The sequence below is a fragment of the Suricata suricatta genome, chromosome 12 (genome assembly GCF_006229205.1).
Source record: "Suricata suricatta isolate VVHF042 chromosome 12, meerkat_22Aug2017_6uvM2_HiC, whole genome shotgun sequence".
NCBI classification, from domain to species: Eukaryota; Metazoa; Chordata; class Mammalia; order Carnivora; family Herpestidae; genus Suricata; species Suricata suricatta.
The window spans coordinates 39142347-39158672 of NC_043711.1; positions in this window are offsets into that span (position 1 = coordinate 39142347).

Consider the following 16326-nt stretch of genomic DNA (forward strand, 5'->3'; position numbering starts at 1 on the left):
GCGGGCTGGCAGCCAAGCGCAGGGGCAGCCGAGGCCGCCGCCGAGCACGCTGCGCGCACCTGACCGCGGAGCGTGTGCGCCACTGGCCCCTCGCTCCCCGGGAGCTCCGCTCCTGGGTGCAGCTTGCGGGCGGGCCGGCGGGCACCCTCTTGCGCGTCCTCCCTGGGTATCCCAGTGCCCATCTCCACCCCACTTCGGCAAGTCCAGCACTGAAAGATCCCGGGCGCCATGCCCTGCGTCTCCTCCCTCCCCTCCCCAGAGCAGAGGCTCCGGGTCGCTTCCCCTCCGGCTGCAACATTACACAACTGCGGCGGCGACGCCTGCTCTGCAACAGCTCGGGGCGTGACGCTTCACGTGGCCGGGGCTCGGCCGCAGGGCCGCCGACTGCGAGTCCCTCAGCGCTGGCCGTGGGCCCAAGACCCCGGGGACCCAGACGCGGTTTGCCCGCCAGGGTGGGCCATCCCCCCGCCTGCCAGAAGCTTGGGCGGCGCTGTTGGCGGTCTGCGCCCAGAGCAGGAGAGAACAAGTGACTAGGACAAACTGTCTGTCCATCACATTGAAATCCTAGCATTCATTCAGTCGATACACATTTGCTGAGCCCCCCTGCTCTGTGCCAGACATTGTGCCGGTTGCTAGAGATAATTTGGGGAGTCCAATAGAGCCCGCCCTTTAATTTATAGGAGCCTCTGGAAAGAGGATAAACTGGGCTATGAGGGGAAGGCAGCCCTGGGAAAATTCCCGAGGTGCCACTGGCAGAGGAAAAATAGATAAGTTTGTTTTGTTTTGTTTTTTAAAAATGTATTTAAGACGGACCAAGATGCCTTGGAAGAGGAGGAGGGGGGAATGCTAACCCACTGCCCTGAGCTCTGCACAGAAAGGCCTCCCGCAAGGGGCCCCAGACCTCTGCAATGCGCGCGGGCGGGGGCCCCCACCTACCTCCGCCGGCAAAGTCCGGTCTCCGTGACCTTCTAACTCAGCCCGAAGCAGGGAAAACAGCTGAAACTCCAAGCCCGCGGTGTGAGCTGCGCTGATGCAGTCAGAGGAGGGAGCCAGTGGAAATTCATGACTAAAATAAGGCCTGGCTGGGGATTTCATTGACCTCTGCGCTGCCCTGCCCTGCAAGTTCGGGGAGTTGAGAGATGACTGTAAGTCGTTCCCACTGCGCCTCGGGTCAGTCACCCGGCTGCTGAATGGCCTGGCTGTGGGAAGGATTGAAAAAAAAACGGGGTCAGTGCTGGGACTGGGTGAAGTTTAGCCTCGGGCGCAGTTTGGGGGTGTCAGTCTTAATTGGCAGTGTCCTTGACAACCCAGGGACCTGGGATTCACACTCTGACCAGTCTGGGAGTGGATTTCCTCCAGGTCGCTTTGGAGAGCTCCCACTTCCTGTTTATGTTTCACAAGCGTCGAACTCATTAGCAAGTGTGAGAAATGCCTCCTTTTCTAGCTGCTAACTGCCTTGTGACCTCTCTTGGGGGCTCGGGGATCCATCCTCCGCAGAATATACTTTTGCTGGTTTCTGTTATCAGACATCTTTAGGGAGGGAATGACTGCATTCAACTTCCTGCCAGGAGATGGGCAGCAGAGCCACCGGAGAAGGAGGGGGACCGGCCTGCCCTGGGTTCGTGCTTTCAATCTAGGGCGACCTGCTTCATTGTGCGACTTTAATAAGGGTGAAGAATTGTCATGACTGCATCAAAACCACAGTTCCACAAGGAAAGAAGCACTAGGGGAGGAAGGAACACTTGTCCTTGAACTGTCATATACTCTGCTCCCCCCCAATACCAGTAGTGAACTCAAACATTTGAGCTTCCAAGGCTCAATGTCATTCTCAGAATGCTTTGATGTTATCAATACTCTTTGTCCTTACCTGCTCTACAGTTGGAAATAAAATGTGTGCATTTCCTACTTTTTGTACCAAATGTATTCTCAAGCTTCAAGAAATATCTCAAGAAAGAAAGGAAAGAAAGGAAGCAAGAAAGGAGGGAAAGAAGGAAGGTGAGGGGAAGAGGGGTGGAGGTGAGGTAGGAGAAGGGAGAGGAAAGGAAGGAAGGAGGGAGGGAAGGAAGGAAGAAAGTTTTTCTCCTCTTAGTAACTTGTGATTATTTTTTCATTAACAAACAAAATAATTCCTCCTCAGCCTGTGTCTTTCCTCCTTGGAGAACCTTAAACTTTCAGTCTGTGATCTTTTGTAGATACTTGTTTAATGCTGTTTTAGTTTTTAGACTGAAAACTTTTATCTATGTTAATTCATTTACTTGTCACCACTTTATAAGGCAGGTATTAGCTCATTTTTACATTGATTTAACAAGGATTTATTGAGAACCACTATATGCCAGGCACTGAACTAGGTACTAGGGATGTGTGTCTTCTTAAAGAAATTGAGGCTTGGGGAGGTTAAATAACCTGCTTGGGGAGATTAGATCTGGAATTAGACCCTAAGTTTGTTTGGCTGCAAAGCTATATTCTTGGCTCCCTGGTAGGGTTGTATGGGTTGTGTACTGTTCACCTCTAGGGGGAGCCATTCACATCACAGTCTGTGTTAGAGCACCCTCTAGAGTTGTGCATTATAACATTGAGCAGTTAGCTGCACTGGGTAATTGTGACATTTTATAGCACTTGCCTCTATTTTGTCTCTTTTACGTGTAGAGAAAACATGATTTTGTACAGAGAAGGACAGGATTTTTCTTTTCCTACTGAGACTCAGCATTTTGAAGGTCTGATCCTCTGTGTTGAGAAGAGTCTGTATTGTTACCCGGTTCCTTCCTGTGTAGGAAGTTAGGGCTCATAGCCTTCGGCATGCACCCACACCTTTCTTGCTCAGCTATCATCACTGTTTGTCTATTTATGAATCCTCAAATTTTTAAAATCACATTTCACGTATTATATTTTTATATATCATGATCCTATAAACACACAAAAGCACACACACTTCAAGGGGGCGATAGCAGTAAGTCACCACTACCCTCTTACTCCTGAGTAACCATTGCTCACTTAAACTTAAACCACTTAGGAAGAAGCCAGCTCAGTGTATTTCAGACATAAATTTTAGAAAACAAAATTCCCTTGATGTATGAATTCTGATTTTTGCTAGTCTAGTAAATTTTGTTCAAAAAGTATTCCGGTCTTTACTTAATAAATTGATTTTACAACTCACCAATAAATCCTGACCTACAATTTGAAAACATGTTCTCTCCACTAGTGATGTGTTATAATTTTAGCTGGTCTCCATCAGAAAGAAGTCAGTAGCATTTGTATATTTGAAGATCTTTCAAATCACTTATAAAAATGTTACATAAGGCTGCTGGCCCTGGTTGAATTCAGTGTTATAAATGTCTCCATTCAGGATATCCTTGCCTTATGCTCAAATGTAGGAGTAAAAATATTCAGAGTTTCATCAATGCATATAATGTTATATGTTGGTGAAATGCAGTTCTTTCGTTCAGTGGAGGAAGTTTTCTTCTACTGCTAGATTGCTGAGAGAGTTTATCATGAAAAGATGTTGAATTTGTCAAATGCTTTTTCTGTGTCCAATGAGACATTCATATGAATTTTCTCGTTCATCTTGTTAATATCATGAATTACAATCTTCTGGATGTTAAACCAACCTTGAATTCCTGAAGAAGTCTCTCTTGACCAGTGTATTATCCTTATTATTATTTCCAGATTTGCTTTGCTTTGCTAATATTTGCTAGGGATTTTTGTGTCTATGATTATGAAGGGTATGCATCTATAGTTTTTCTTTTCTCATAGTCTTTGTCAGGTTTTAGTGTCGCAGAAATGCTGCTCTTCTAAAATAAGTTGGGAAATATTCCTTCTCTTTTTTGTAAGACCTTATGTAGGATTGGTACTATTTCTTTCTTAAATAGCATGAGAAGCTGCCCAGGCCTGGAATTTTCTTTAGGGGAAGGTTTTTACTATGTATACATTGTCTTTAATAGATGTCAGATATATACAGTTTTTATTCTTTTCTCAGTTTTGTTAAATTTTGTTTTTTAAGGAACTTATTTCATTGGGATGTGTCAATATATTGGTATAAAGTTTTATCCTTTTAATGTCTATATGATCTATAGTGATAAACACTTTTTACACTTTAAAATTTTTTGTTAATTGGTTTCCTTTTTTTCTTTATCATCTTGCTAAGAGTTATATCAATTGTATTAATCTTTACAAATATCCAAAATTTGATTTTGTTGATTTTTTCTATTGTTTGTTCATTTTATATTTGATAAATATTCTTTTATTTTTCTTATTCCCTTTCTTCTAGCTATTTTAGATTTAACTTGCTTGATTTTTTTTTAGTTTCTTGTGATGTAAGATAATGTCACTGATTTTAAACCTTTCTTCTTATAACCATTTAAAGCTAAAATTTTTCCTCTAAGTACTGCTTTCACAAACCCCACAATAGTAAGGATTTGTGTTTTACTTATCATTCAGGTCAAACCATGTTCTAATAGTTATTGTCAGTTTTCTTTGACTCATAGGTTATTTAGAAGGGTATTTTTAACTCCCAAATGTTTGTGATTTTTCCAGATAACATTTTTTTCTTTCTCTTTTGAAGTAATTATAGAATCATAGGAAGTAACAATAATAATAATACAGAGAAGTTCCCTGGAGCCTGCACTCAGTTTCCCCCATTGGCACCATTTTATCTGACTATAATACAATATTAAAACAAGGAAATTAGCATGGGCACAATCTACTGACAGTTTTCATATTTCACCCACTTTACATGCACTCACTTGTGCGTATGTGTGTGTATCTAGTTCTGTAGCGTTTTATCACATGTGTAAATTACTGTCACTACTGCCACCGTCAAGTTGCAAACCTGTCCTACTCATGCTACCCCTTGTAGTCATACCCACTCCTTTCTCCTCCCCTATCACTGATGTCCAGTAACCACTAATCTGGTCTCCATCTCTATAATCTCATTCTAAGACTGATACATAAATGGAATCATATAGTATTTAACCTCTGGGGTGAAATTATTTTTCACCCCAGCATAATCTCTTGAGATGCATCCAAGTGATCATGTGTATCAGTAGTAGGTTTTGATGAGTGGTATTCCATGATGTGGCATGGATTGTTTACCCGGTCACCCACGGCAGGACAGTTGATTTGTTCCCATTTTTTTGTTATTATGAAACTGCTGTGAATATTTTTCTACACATTTTTAGGTGGACATAAGTTTTCTTCTCTAAGATAAATGCCCAGGAGTATAATTCCTGGGTCATATAGTAATGTATGTTTAGTTTGTAAAGAAACGGACCAACTATTTACTGGAGAGGCTATACCATTTACCTTCACAATTGCAAGGTATGAAAGATCTAGTTTCTTTTTATCCCTTTCAACATTTGCTGTTGTCACCATTTTTAATTTTAGCTTGTCCAAATAGGTGTGAAATGTCAGGTGTCTTTTTATGTTGATTTCTAATATATTACTATTGGGTCAGAAGATATACTCTATTAGATTTTAATTTTTTGACATTAATAAGGTGTATTTCATTACCCAGCATATAATCTATCTTCATGTATGTTCCCTGTGGGTTTGAAAAAATGTGTATTCTGTAGTTGGGTGCAATATTTTATCAAGTCAATATTTTATTGAATTGGTTGACAGTGCTGTTCACACGTACCTTTCCACTGATATTTTTTCCTGTCTGTGTCCTAAAATTACTGAGACAGGAGTATTAAAACCTCTCCACCGATGGGAGAAGATTTGGCCATTTCTGTCTTTTTTTTGTTTATGCAGTTTGGAATTCTATTATTAGTTGCAAATATATTTAGGATTGATATGTCTTCTCAATGCTTTTATTCACATCATTAGAATTTTTTCCTCTTCTCTCCCAGTATTATTTTTATTCTCAAGTCCAGTATTACTCTCTTATCTTTGTCTGATATTAATATAACCACATTAGCTCTTCTTTTTTTTTTTTTTAAAGTAGGATTCATGCCCAGCATGGGGCTTGAACTCACGACCCTGAGATCAAGAGTGGCATGCTGTACAGACTAAGTCAGCCAGGTGCCCCACACTGGCTTTTTTATACTTAGCGTTTGCAGATATATGTTTCTCTACCCTTATGCTTTCAATCTGTGTCTTGTAATTGAATTGTATATTATTAAGCCTCATATTGTTGGATCTTGCTTTTATATCAGTCTGGCAATCTTTGCCTTTTTATTGCAGTGTTTAGTATATTTACATTAGAGGTAATCATTAATACATTTGGGTTTTAATCTCCCATCTTGATATTTATTTTCTATGTGTCCTATTTATTCTTTGTTTCTGTTTCTGCTTTTCTACATCCTTTTGGGTATATTGCAATTTTTAATCATTACATTTTGTCTCCTGTTTTTAAGTATACTTCTTTGTGGTATGTTCTATTGGTTGTTCTTGAGCAGGGGTTCTTAAACTGTATATATATTAGAAAACAGCTAGAGGGCTTATTAAAATATAGATTTCTGGGGTACCTGGGTGGCTCAGTTGGTTGGGCATCCAGCTTTGGCTGAGGTCATGATCTCACGGTTTGTGGGTTCGAGCCGGCATCGGGCTCTGTGCTGACAGCTCAGAGCCTGGAGCGTGTTTCAGATTCTGTATCTCCTTGTCTCTCTGCTCCTCCCCTGCTCACGTTCTGTCTCTCTCTCTCTGTGTCTCGCAAAAATAAATAAGATGTTAAAAAAATTTAAAAAACAAACAAACATAGATTTCTGGGCCATACCCCCAGAGCTTCTTACTCAGCAGGTCTGTGATTGAGCTGGAAAATTAGCATGTCTGAAAACATAAGAGACTTTTAAATACAGAGAATAAACAGAGGGTTGCTGGAGGGGCTGTGGGAAGGGGGATGGGCTAAATGGGTAAGGGGCATTAAGGAATCTACTCCTGAAATCATTGTTGCACTATATGCTAGCTAACTTGGATGTAAATTTTTTAAAAGCTGTGCATGTCTGCTAAGTTCTCAGATGCCAGTGATGTTGTGTATCTGGGAACCATACTTTGGTAATTTCGGCCCTAGAGATTATACTCTACATCTTTAAGTTATCACAATCTATGCTCAAATAATATGGTGATATTATACAACTTTATACATGTATAAGAACCTTACAATATAATTCTGTTTATCCTTCCTCTAAGCTTGGTGCTCTTGTTTTTATCTTTTACTTCAGTATAAATTATAAACCTCATAATATACTGGTTTTTTGCGTTAAATACTTAATAGTATTTTAAAATATCATGCATGCAGATAAATAGATATAGATTATATATATTACTTTAAAAAGGTCTTGGGGCACCTGGGTGATTCAGTTGGTTAAGCGTCTGACTTTGACTAAGGTCATGATCTAGTGGTTTGTGGATTTGAGCCTCTTGTCAGGGAGCTTGCCTCAGATTGTGGCTCCCTCTCTCTCTGCCCCTTCCCTTCTCTCTCTCTCTCTCTTTCTCAAAAAAATACATAAACCTTAAAAAAAAAGTCTTTAACATTTACCCATCTATCTACCCTTTCTGGTGCTCTTCACTTCTTGTAGATCTGAGTTTCCTTCTGATACCCTTCTCTTCTGTGTAAAGCATCTATGTTAGCTTTACTTGCAGTGTTGGTCTGCTGCAGATGAATTCTCCCAACTTTTGTCTGTCTGAAAATGAATTTATTCCACTTTCATTTTTGAAGTATATTTTCACCGGGTATGAAATTCTAGTTTGACAATGTTTTTCTTAAGACTTTAAGGACGTTCTATTATCTTGTGTCCTCCACTGATTCCGTGAAAAGTCATCTGTTACTTATACCTTCAATCCTTTATGTTTATGCCTTTTATCCCTTTTCAGATTTACTGCTTACCATTGCTTTTCAGCAATTTTGCTATGGTTTGTTTAGGTGTGGTTTTCCCTGTATTCACTGTGTTTGGGGTGTGCTGTTTCTCAGTTCTGTAAGTTGGTATTTTTCATCAGTTTTGATAAGTCTTAGCCAACATAACCTCAGTGGTTTCTTCTGTCATGTTGTCTCTTTTCTCTTATTTCTGGCACACCACTTACGCTCTGGGTTGTTTGAAACAACCACCCTTTTAGATCAGTCTGACAATCTTTGCCATTTATTGCAATGCTTAATATATTTTTATAGGAGATAGTCATTAATACAGTTGGGCTTCAATCTCCCATCTTGGTATTTATTTCCTAAGTATCCTATTTATTCTTTGTTTCTGTTTCTACTTTTCTACCTCCTTTTGAGTTTATTGAGTTTATTGTCTGATGTTCAAGTTTTTCTGCTATTGTGTCTGCTTCGAAGCACAGCTCCTAAGCTATTTCTGGATCTGCTTCTATTGCTTCTTTTCTGTATTAACCACAAGACACATTTTTTGTTTTTCTATAGGTCTTAGATTTTTTTTTTATTGCGTGCTTCATATTTTGTGGGAAAGCAAAGTAGAACACAAAATAAGTATTTACCTCCAGAAAGAGCAAGCCCCCCCTTCCATGAAAGGTTGAGTCAGTTGGATCTATAACTGAACCAGGGCTGGGCTTTGTCATAGTTTTAGTTAGAATCATATCCCTGCTGCTTGCAAATGTTTTCAGGGTGAGATGAGGACTTCCCCTTCAGCGAAGTCTGAGATCTGAGACCCGGTGAGAATTTTGAGATCTACCTGTCCTTCAAACTCAAGCTAACAAGTGTGAGAACAGAGGGAAATCTCTCCCTGCTCTAGTGCCCAGGTGCTAGCTTTCTATCTCTCTTTGCCATTCGCCCCCCTGCTTCTGCTCCTCCGGAGATCTCCTCCAGCCCTTTTGTCTCTCTCAGTCCTTTGCAGATCCCAGGACTTGGTGAAAGCCCAAAATGCCTCAAGGGGTGAACCAGGCCTTATATGGGTCTGCTCTCTGCCTGAGGCCTGGGAACACCAGCGCTGCAAGGAGCAAAGGATGGAGAAAGGATGTGTGGAGAGGGTTTGGGCAGCTCCCTGGAAGCCTGGCCAAGAGTTTGGCTGTGTACACGGAGTGGCGGCAACTACAGAGAATATTCAAGTGGTTACAAATTGGCACCTGAATCTCCCTGCCCCCCTTTTCCTTCCAATAACCAGGTAGGTTTGTTTTCACCAAAAGCAACTTACCAATAGGAATTTTGCAGTTCTGTTATTAGCTCTTGGTCCTATGTTATTTATAGGACAAAGTAATGCATCAATAGAAGAGAAAATAAAATGTCCTTCATTTTCCTTTTTTTAAAATTTCTTTTTAATAGTTATTTATTTTTGAGAGACAGGGAGGCAGAGTATGAGCAGGGAAAGACAGAGGGAGACACAGAATCTGAAATAGGCTCCAGGTTCCAAGATTTTTCTTAGCGCAGAGCCCAACTCAGGGCTTGAGCTCACAAACTGCAAGACCATGACCTGAGCTGAAAAGTCAGATGCTCAACCGACTGAGCCACCCAGGTGCCCCAGATTTCCTTCGTTTTCTGAACTTAGTAATGCAGTACTAATCTCAGACAAAGATGATTACAGTCCAGATTGCCTTGTGAGGAGGAAAGCATGGAGAAATCTGGGAAATAATTATAAACCAGCTGAAGATGCAGCTCTAATTTGATAAAACTTTACCACTCAAAAAACTGTAGAGGGAAGTAATCTAAAGTTTTGGTGACATCTAGTTAAAGAGAATTTAAGGGATTGCAGTATTTATTTAATCAAAAATATTTTCTGAGAGTTTTCTATGTACCAGATGCTATGTGAATACAATTTTCATGATTGTACTCCCATGGTGCTTGTGGATGGCAATTTTATTGCTTTAAAGCATGTAAGTAACTTGAACTAGGCTAACTAATTTTTGCATGCTATTCCCTTGGGGCAACTGTTTAATGAGTAGACAAGAACTATTGAAAATTACCATGATTTTTGCATACAAACAAGCGCATTTTAACTGGAAAATAATTAGTTCTCTTAAGTATTTAAATCAGTTTTCTTCAGGTATTATCCACGCTATGTATTCCTTTCTGTGAGCGGTGCTGTTTTCCTCTTCAATGGCAGATAGAGTTGAGGCTGATCTCTAGCCAGTTAGCACAGTGTTCTCAAAGAGGAAGGCCTTAAGTGGTGAATGATAAATAGGATTAAGGGGTCCAAGAAAGCAGACTGATACTGTTCATAGTTAGAACCAGTGCTATGAAGATGAGAGCCTTGTGCGTATTACGTAAAGCCTCAGTTTACTCTTCTGTAAGATGGGGTAACAATAGCTATTTCACAGGGTCCTTGTGAGGATCACATTTTAATGTTATATTTTATGTTTAAAAGACCATCACAGTGGTTGACACCTACTAATGACTCAATGTTTGTCAAAACTATTTCTTTTTATTAGTAGAATGCCAAGAATTGCTTAGCATTTCTGAACATTTAGTTACACAGATATCACCTGGACATTAGCAATACAATCAGAATTTCTCTGTGAAAGGTATGGACTTTGACCTCAGGTTCTAAGACTGGAGGGTTTTGTATTCAAATTGGCCATTGCTTTTTGAGACCAGCTGCAAGGCAACAATTTGAGAGTCCTGAGCTTTTTGCCCAATAAAACATTGACCTAATGTTGCCCTTTCCCAGCATGGTGAAGTTTCCAGAATAACCTAACAAGCTTTTGTTGTTGTTCTTAATAAAAGCAAATCTTAAGTTTTAGCTTTTAAGTATATAAAAAAATCAATAGATGTGCCTGGGTGGCTCAGTTGGTTGATTTTGGCTCAGGTCATGATCCCAATTGTGGGATTGTACCCGGAGTTGAGTTCCGCAACAAGCGTGGAGTCTGCTTAAGATTCTCTCTTTCAATCTCTCTCTCTCTCTCTCTCTCTCTCTCACCTCCCCCCTTTGCCCCTCCCCCACGCATGCACGTGTACTCACGCACGCACTCTGTCTCTTTCTCTCTCTCTCTCTTAAAAACAAAGCTAAAAAAATAAATAGGTGATTTTGAGGAATATGAATTAATCTTTATAAGAATTATAACTGAACTGAAAATAAATGATTAGACCTATTTTTAAAGTATCTTCCCTTAGCCTCTAAGCAAAGTCATGGAAATTTTTAGAATTAACCTGTATAAATTCATTCCACAAAGAGTCAGGCAGTTCCATGGAGATATTCAGGGCTCTGTGGTTTTGTCTACAGGGTGCTGAGACTTCTGAACAATTCAAACAATTGGCCAGTATTTTTTTTTTTTTAATAAAATAAAATAAAAGCTGTTTGACAGATGAGCCCAGTAAGTTAAGATGTCTGATCCGGTGGCCAGCTGTGCCTTGGATGAACTTTGCCTGGATGTATCTTTTTAAATAGTTTAGTAATAATAGGGATTTGTGATAAGAGTAGCAAAGAAAAATAGACAACTTGCATTTAATAAAGCTCCTAATAAATACAGTATGGAACTCTGGCCTCCCAACACTATTAAAAAAAGTCATCCAGGATTATTCATATTACAAAATGTAGTTAGCTCTTGATTATGTATAGGAGATTATATATTTGTTCATTCAACACAGATTTGTTGAATGCTGAATTCGTCTGCTTGGGCTGCCATATTAAGTACTATAGACTTGGTAGCTCCAACAAGAGAAATTTATTTTCTTGTTGTTCTGGAAGCTGGAAGTGTGAGATCAAGGTGCCAGCTTGGTCCGGTTCTGTTGAGGACTCTCTTCCTGGTTTGCAGACAGCTGCCTCCTCACTGTGTTCTTATGTGGCAGAGAGACAGAGAGAGAAAGGGAGAGAGAGAGAGAGAGAGCGAGAGAGAGCGAGAGAGAGAGAGCGAGTGAGCTCTCTGGTATCACTTCTTATAAGGGCACTAATCCCATGATGAGGGCCCCACCCTCATGACCTTACTTAATCCTACTTACCTTCCAAAGGCCCCAAATCCAGATACTATTATATTGAGGATTAGGGCTTCAACATACGAATTTTGGAGGAACACAATTTGTCCATAGCACATGCCTTCCTGTGTTTAGTCCTGGAAATACAAATATGATCTCTGTCTTCCTGAAAGAGGGGAAATAGATGAATAAGTGACTAAAAAATATAGTCAATTTCTGAACATGATGACTGCTGTGAAGGAAATGAATCGGGTCTCAAGAGGGAAAATAATGAAGTAAAAGATGAGGAGGCTACTGGCCCTTCTGATGATGGAGCCTTTAAACTAAGATGAAGTGATCAGAGGGAGCCAAACACCAGAGACCAGCCAGGAGAAGGGTATTTCATAGAAGGGCCCATAAGGGCAAAAGTCCTGAGGTGAGCAGGGACTTGCCATGCCCTAGGACTAGATACAAGGCTTTTGTGATTTAAGGGCATGAGTGACACAAGAGGAGATGGTAGTGGTACCCAAGGGCTGGATTATCTGATTATCTCCAGGGTTTTTTTTTTTTTAATGTTTTTAATTTATTTTTGAGAGACAGGGAGAGACAGTGTGAGCAGGGGAGGGTCAGAGAGAGAGGGAGACACAGAATCCGCAGCAGGCTCCAGGCTCTGAGCTAGCTGTCAGCACAGAGCCCGACGTGGGGCTCGAACCCACGAACCGTGAGATCATGACCTGAGTCAACATCAGATGCTCAACCGACTGAGCTACTCAGGCACCCCTCCAGGTTTTTAAAAATTAATTAATTTATTTTTAAATTTACATCCAAGTTAGTTAGCATATAGTGCAATAATGGTTCCAGGAATAGAGTCCAGTGATTTATCCCAACACCCAGCGCTCATTCCAACAAGTGCGCTCATCGATGCCCCTTGCAATCCTTCCAGCAACCCTTAGTTTGTTCTCTATATTTAAGGGTCTCTTATGTTTTGTCCTCCCCCGTTTTTATATTATTTTTGCTTCCCTTCTCTTATGTTCATCTGTTTGGTATCTTAAATTCCACATATGCGTGAAATCATATGAAATGTATCTTTCTCTCACCAATTAATTTTGCTTAGCCTTATACCCTCTAGTTCCATTCACATAGTTGCAAATAGCAAGATTTCATTCTCTTTGAGTGCTGAGTAATACTCCATTGTATAGATTTACCACATCTTCTTTATCCATTCATCTGTTGAAGGACGTTTGGGCTCTTTCCATACTTTGGCTATTGTTGATAGTGCTGCTATAAAGATTGGGGTGCCTGTGCCCCTCTGAAACAGCACACCTGTAGCCCTTGGATAAATACCTAGTAGTGCAGTTGCTGGGTTGTAGGGTAGTTCTATTTTTTATTTTTTGAGAAACCTCCATACTATTGTCCAGAGTGGCTGCCCCAATTTGCATTCCCACCAGCAGTGCAAAAGGGTTTCTCTTTCTCCTCATCCTTGCCAACATCTATTGTTGCTTGAGTTGTCAATTTTAGCCATTCTAACTGGTGTGAGGTGGTATCTCATTGTGGTTTTGATTTGTATTTCCATGATGATGAGTGATGTTGAGCATTTTTTCATGTGTCTGTAAGCCAGCTGGATGTCTGTTTTGGGGAAGTATCTATTTATGTCTTTTGTCCATTTCATCACTGGATTATTTGGTTTTTTGGATGTTGTGTTTGATAAGTTCTCTATAGATTTTAGATACTAACCTGTTCTCCGATAGGTCATTTGCAAATATCTTCTCCCATTCTGTCATTTGCCTTTTAGTTTTCCTAATTGTTTCCTTAGCTGTGCAGAAGCTTTTTATCTTGGTGAGGTCTCCATAGTTCATTTTTTCTTCAGTTTTGCTAAAAGTAATACTGAGGTGTTTATTGTACCTTATCACTTGTTATGAGTTAAACTCAATCACCTTCAATACTGTAGAATGTCTGTTGATAATTCAGCTTCCTTAGTTCACTTTGCCTACAGAGATACCTTTTGACCCTAAGACGCTTAACCACCTGTAGTAATTTAGAAAGACTCAAGAGGCGCCTCAGTGGCTCAGTTGGTTGAGCGTCCAACTCTTGCCCTCAGCTCAGGTCATGATCTCACAGTTCATGGGTTAGAGCTCCATGTCATCAGGCTCTGCGCCCACAGCTCAGAGCTTGCTTGGGACTCTTTTTCTCCCTTTGTCCCTCCCCTCCCCTCTCTGTTTTGCTCAAAATGAATAGATTTTTAAGGGTATTTAAAAAGAAAGAGTCAATATGTACAGTGCCATCACCAGCATGAGACAAGTCAAGCCCAGTCAGTTACCTGAAGCAGGTTTTCATTATTGTATTAATATTGAAATCTTAGGACAGCAGACACCACACTGAGATCAGTTGGGGATAAGCAGCCATGCACTGTGGTGTGACCAATTAAACACTGACTGTATTGGACTGGAGACTGTCCTGAGCTTAGGTGCAGTGTGACTCACTAGAAGTGAGGCAGCAGAGGAGTCCGTATAGAATTAATGCTCATGCTGTTTGCCTCCCCTTATAATCAAGCTAACCCCAACCCAACAGGCATATTTCCCTCATCATTTGGTATAAAAGATCTTTTGTTTTGGCTCAAGAGCCCAAGGATTTTTGTTTACAGCCCAGAGATTATGCCAATGACATCCTCAAGAGGTAGAAAATATTTGCTTCCTTGAGCTTTTGAGAAGTTTAATAATTTCCCCTAACTAACATCACTAAATGTTCAGGAGTAGACTTCAAGTTTCTACTCATCCAGAAAAATACTTTGTTCTTTTTTCATGTCTATTTATTTATTTTTATTCAGAGAGAGAGAGAGTACAAGCGAGCATACAGGCAGAGGAGGGGCAGAGAGAGAGAGAGGGACAGAGAGAATCCCAAGCAGGCTCCTCACTGTCATCACAGAGCCCGACTTAGGGCTTGAACTCACAGAACCATGCGGTCATGCCCTGAGCAGAAATAAAGAATTGGACGCTTAACTGACTAAGCTACCCAGATGCCCCAAAAGGTAGTTAGTTCCTTTCTGTCTGTTGTTAAGTATTGTGGTGAAAGGGTTCCTGAAAAGTATGCAATGATAAAATGCAAAAGCAGCCTATAAAATCGGTAGTCTTTGACCTTCAGTGTCTGCCATCTGGAGGGTAAGGTTTCGTGACCTTTCAGGACTGGGTACATTGCATGGGTCCTCATCAATTCAATCACTTGATTATAGAAAGTGCTGAATATATTTACTAACATCTAAGTGCTAACTGAGATGTTCAGTCATCAAGGGAAAGTGTGTATCATTACTTAATGGGGCTGATCTAATAATAATCCAAATACTGAAAAGAGAAGGAATATTTGAAGATTTATGAGGGGCAGGACAAATTGATCATGTCCTGTAACAATGCAGATGCAGCCCCCTTTTACACCAATGAGTCAGATGAAATCCCAAGAAACACAATGATTCTTTCAGCTTTATAGACCTGGAGTGTGGACTCCTGGTGCCAACTCTCAGGAAACCAGAGTTATTGCCCCAGGAGCATAGAGATATTTAGTGTATGCAGTAACCATTTTAATTCTACAAAGATGTCCTTTCTGCTTTTTAATTCTTTCATGAACTGGACTATAATGTAGAACTATTAAATATTATTTGCTTGTATTAGAGTCTAATTGGATTAATAAACAACCATATGAAGCTTTGTTTATTACTTAATACTTCAGCATGCCATCTGAGTGGGTATGGTCACTGTAAAATGTGGTATTTAAAAGCCATGTATTTTGCTACATTTATTCGGATTGAGTTTACCATGAAGTATTTTTACTTAAAAAAAAAAAAAAACCAGCCCAGGATTTAAAATGACACTGAACTCAGGAGTACATATCTTTTATTTTTTTAAACTTTATTTCTTTATTTTGTGAGAGAGAAAGCACAAGCAGGGGAGGGGCAGAGAAAGAATGAGAGAGAATCCCAAGCAAGCTCTGCACTGTCAACACAGAGCCTGACTTGGGGCTGGAACTCACAAACTGTGAGATCATGACCTGAGCTAAAGTCAGACCCTTAAATGATTGAGCCACCCAAATGGCCCTGTACACAGTTTCTTGAACAAATGATGTATGTTTTGGCTTTTTGCCCTACCCAGCTTCAGTCATTAGCTCTGAGGTCAAATAGGACTTTACATTGGGAGGGGTATCAATGAGGAGACTCTACACATGGAAAAGAGCAAAGATTTAAGCAGAAAATCTGAAAAGAAGTGAGATGCCTCTCTCTGATTCTCACCTGTTAATTCTGTAATTCTTTCCCTGGCGTCTCTTCCATTCATGCATTCACTCATTCATTCATTCAATTTATTGAGTGCCAGACATTGTCCTTTGGGAATTGCCATTAGGAATCTTTTATTGACTTCCTCTTAGTCTGTGTTGTTTTCAAGAATGGAAGAAACAGCAACCAGTGACTTTTGGTATATGGAACAGAGGAGTCCCATTTAAACTTCCTTTCCCTGAATTAGCTCGAAGGGGAAGCCTGGCTCTTTGAGAACACAAACCAGGCTCCAATGCCCTTGGCC